Genomic DNA, 4,934 nt, shown 5'->3' on the forward strand with positions numbered 1-4,934 from the left:
TATCCAAAAATAACAATGATTATGAAAATTATAGTCAGTCCACAGATTGTATATTATATAGGCATTAAAATGTGTAATTCTTAACAGTGAAACAAAATGGGGAAGTGTTTATGATAAAATGTTAAGGTAAAACATTTTAAAATCAACTACATGATTTTTACATGCATTCAAGTTTAAATACATTAAAAATTAGGAAAAAATAATACTGAAAGGAAATATACCAACTTCTAACAATGGTTGCATTATTAGGGCTATAATTTACTTTTTCCTTCAGGTTACAATTTTAATTTTTTTCTTTACTTTCTTTTAAATTATATTTTATTGTTTATGATATTACAGTTGTCCCAAGTTTCACCCCTTTGCTCCCCTTTACCCAGTAATCTTCTACCCCTCAGGCAATCCCCATATCACTGTCCACATCCATGGGTCATGCATACATGTTCTTTGACTATTCTGTTCCCTATTTGTACTTTACATCCCTGTGACTATTCTGTAACTACTAATTTTTATTTCATAATGCCTTTACTTTTCTACCCTTCCACCTACCTGATCATCCTCCCATCTGGTAACCATCAAAATGTTCCCTGCAGCTATGATTCTGTTGCTCTTCTGCTAGTTTATTTTGTTTTTAGACTCAATTGTTGATAGATATGTATTCAATGCCATTTTTAAAAATTTTTTAAATAAATTTATTTATTTACCTTTTTCAGGGGAAGGGAAGAAGGAGAGAAACATCAATGTACGGTTGCCTTTTGTGTGTCTCCTGCTGGGAGTTGGCCTGCAGGGAACCGGCCTGCAACCCAGGCATGTGCCCTGACTGGGAATCGAACCTCGATCCTCTGGTTCGCAGGCCTGTGCTCAATCCACTGAGCTACACCAGCCAGGGCTCAATGCCATTTTATTGCTCAAATTTTTTCTCTTCCTCCTCTTCCTCCTTCTCCTTCTCCCCGTCATCCTCCTTCTTCTTTTCCATCTTTTTTCTCTTTTTCAGATCCTTTAACATTTCTCATAATATTGGTTTGGTAGTGATGGACTCCTTTAGCTTTTTTTTCTTTGGGAAGCTCTTCATCTGTCCTTCAATTTCAAATAATAGCTTTGTTGGGTAGAGTAATCTTAGATGTAGGTCCTTACTTTTCATGACTTTGAATACTTCTTGTCAATCCCTTCTAGCCTGCAAAGTTTCTTTTGAGTATCAGCCAACAGTCTTATGGGAACTCCCTTATGAGTACCTAATTGCTTTTCTCTTGCTGCTTTTCAGATTCTCTCTTTGTCTTTAAACTTTGCATTTTAATTATGATGTGTCTAGGTGTGTGCCTCTGGGTTCATCTTGTTTGGGATTCTTTGTGCTTCCTGAACTTGTATGTCTATTTCCTTCACCAGAATAGGAAATATTTCTGTGTTATTATTTCAAATACGTTTCCATTTCCTTGTTCTTTCTCTCCTCCTTCTGGCATACCCATGATGCAAGTGTTGGTATGCTTGAAGTTGACCCAGAGGCTCCTTACAATGTTCGCATTTTTTAAAATTCTTTTTTCTTCTTGCTGATCTGATTGATTGGTTTTTACTACTTATATTTCAAATTGCTTATTTGATTCTTGGCTTCATTGACTATACTGTTGATTCAAGGTAAATTGTTCTTTCCAATTAGTGTATCCTTCTTTTCTTACTGGATCTTTTTTATGCTGTTGAGGTCCTTACTAAGTTCCTTGAGCATCCTTATAAACAGTATTTTGAACTCTGCATCTAGTAGATTGCTTGTCTCCATTTTGTTTAGTTCTTTTTCTGGAGTTTTGTTCTGTTCTTTCATTTGGGCCATGTCTCTTTGTCTTCTAATTTTGGCACCCTTCCTATGTTTGTTTTCATGTATTAGGTACATCTGTTCCATCGCCCAGGCTTGGTAGTGTGGCTTAATGCAGTAGGTGTCCTATAGAGCACCACACCGAAGGTCTGCCACCATCTGTGTTCTGTCCAGAGTCACGCAGCATAAGCTACAAAGTGACCTGTTGATGGCTGCCACTTGTGAGGTCAATCTATGAACTAAGTCCAGTTGCTGCTACTGTCAGGCCTGGGGCAACTTAGCAAGAAGTACCAGGCTCACTGAGGCCAGATGCTGCTTGTTTGAAAGAATTTAAGAAAATCTAAAGCAAGTACCAAAAGAAGCGTTTCATATAGAAAGGTCACTGGAAACAGCTTTGGTGGGCCTGAAAGTTGGGTGGGGTGGGGCTTCAAGGAATCACCAGCATGGGGCAAACACTGTGAACCAAGTTAATGGCATCTCATATATGGCACCCAAATGATGGCTCTGTGACTCTGTGGGGGTGGGGGGTGGCTCAGAAAAGAAACAATGGCCTTTGCCAGCACTTCTGTCTGGGAGAAAGCTGACCCCCAGCTCTCTCTCTGATCCTAGACAATTCAATTCTTCCCCATATGTCTCTGATACCTTTCAATCTGCTGCCCCCATGCTGGAGCTCTGAGGGAATGAGTCTGTGCACAGGCCCTTTCAAAGGAACTGCCTTGAGACCCCAGCAGTTTCTGTCTTCTACAGCCCCAATCCCTGCTGGTTTTTATAACCAGAAGTTATGGGACTTCTCTTCCGGGCCCTGGAAACCTGGGTTGGTGTGCCTAGTGCAGGGCTGGACCCCTCACTCCTAAGAAACCCTCCTGATTTTTCGCCACTACACATGATTGTGGGACTAGGCCATTCTGCATCTCTATCCTTCCTACCTGACTCAGTGTGGTTTCTTCTTTAATTCTGTAGTTGGTTTCTTTTTCCTTTACTTTAATAATAAATTAATATAGTAGAACATTTATTTTTAAGTCTATTGTTTTTATCAGCTTATATTTCTATTCTTCTTTGAAGTAGCTCTAGATTTATCAGAATTCTCTATAAATAGATTCTATTCTAGTATATCTGCCATTGTCCAGCCTCACACTGGGCTAAAAATTGTACCAACTAGATCTTTGTTGGTTGATTATTGGATGCTTATTTTTAAGCATTATTAACAGTGTATTAGAGTTCTCCAGAGAAAGAGAACCAATAGGACATATTTATAGAATAGGAAAGATATTTGTTATAAGAAATTGGCTCATGAAATTGATGGAGGCTGGCAATCCAAAATCTGTAGCGCTGATTTCCCAGTTTTAGTTCAAAAGCCATTCAGGCAGCCTCTTTTTCTGGCTGGAACCATGGAAGGTGCAAAGAAGAAGAAGGAGTTTATTGCTGGGCCAGAAACCCTCAAGAAAAAGCAAAGGAATTTTGCAGAGCTGAAAATCAAGCACCTTAGAAAGAAGTTTGCCCAAAAGATACTTTGAAAGGCAAGGAGGAAGGGTATCTGTGAAAAAGCTCAGCACTATCACAAGGAATATAGGCAGATGTACAGATCTGAGATTTGAATGGCAAGAATGGCAAGAAAAGCTGGCAACTTCTATGTACCTGCAGAACCCAAACTGGCATTTGTCATCAGGATCAGAGATATCAATGATGTGAGCACCAAGGTCTGAAAGGTGCTGCAGCTTCTTCCCCTTTGCCAAATCTTCAATGGCACCTTTGTTAAGCTCAACAAGGCTTCGATTAACATGCTGAGGACTGTGGAACCATATATTGCATGAGGGTACCTTAACCTGAAGTCAGTAAATGAATCGATCTACAAGTGTGGGTATGGGAAAATCAACAGAAAAGGAATTGCCCTGACAGATAAGGCATTGATTGCCCGATCTCTTGGTAAATGTGGCATCATCTGCGTGGAGGATCTGATTCATGAGACCTACACTGTTGGAAAATGCTTCAAAGATGCAAACAACTTCCTATGGCCCTTCAAATTATCTTCTCCACAAGGTGGAATGAAGAAAAAGATCACCTACTTTGTAGAAGGTGGAGATGCTGGTAACAGGGAGGACCAGATCAATGGGCTTATTAGAAGGATGAACTAAGGTATCTACCATGGCCATTTTTGTAATCTGGTCAGTTAATAAACAGGAACTGCTTTAAAATAGAAAAAAACAACTATCACGCAAGAGAAATCTCTTTTACTTGGGAGAAGGTCAGCATTCTGTTCTAGTCAGGCCTTCAATTGGTTAAATGAGGCCCACACACATTGTGAAGAACAATATGTTTAAGTCAGTCTGCTGATTTAACTCTTAAACCAGTTAAATATCACCTAAATATACCTTATAGAAATACCTAAATAAATACCTAAATAATGACTAAATATCTGGGCACCACATGGCCCAGTCACACTGACACATAAAATCATCACAGTATCTTCAGGCCCTATTCCAGTCTTTCAGAATCTTCCCACTCCTTGGCCCCGACCATCCCCAACAGACACATCAAACTATAGGCAACCTTTGCTTCTCACCAATCATAGTGTTCTGACTCTTTTTCTTTAATGGTACGGCCCATAGCTACCTTTTTTTTACATAGTTTCATAAGTAGGCTTTTTATGTAGGCAGTAAATTTCTTAGAAAAGAATTCCTGTCAAAGTTAGTCCTAAATCTCCTAAGGATTGAGTTGATGTCCAACATTTATTTGTTGAATTAACATATTGTATATATTTTTTCTTACAACAAAATGAGTCAGTAATTTCTTAGATAATGAATAATTCAAAGACATTCTCTAACAAAATAATAGATTTTAAGAGATGGTCTCTCAATAAATCCAGATATTTGAGCAGTTAGTTAGAATTTTCAGTCACTTTATAACTATGTTCTATATATTTAACTATAATTTTTAAGTATTAATTGTCAAATTCATTTAATGCAAAGTACAATTGTTTTCTGGTGGTATTTTTCCTTTTGCCATTTTTCCCACCTTTAAAGTATGAAGCAGTTAATTCTTTTGCCATTCATCCTTATTAGATATGTTTATTTACTGCATCCTTTGGGCAAAGGCACAAATTAAACAAAAAAAACTACAATTTAGCTAGTTAGCCATA

General features: G+C 38.1%; 1 pseudogene; it reads left to right on the forward strand.

Annotated features, from left to right (window-relative positions):
• Window positions 1-3,186: 3,186 nt before the first annotated feature.
• LOC118989929 (60S ribosomal protein L7-like) lies at window positions 3,187-4,003 on the forward strand (annotated as a pseudogene).
• Window positions 4,004-4,934: the final 931 nt, after the last annotated feature.

Source organism: Sturnira hondurensis, unplaced genomic scaffold, assembly GCF_014824575.4.
Source record: "Sturnira hondurensis isolate 20B ecotype Veracruz unplaced genomic scaffold, ASM1482457v3 Scaffold0006655, whole genome shotgun sequence".
Classification (NCBI taxonomy): Eukaryota; Metazoa; Chordata; class Mammalia; order Chiroptera; family Phyllostomidae; genus Sturnira; species Sturnira hondurensis.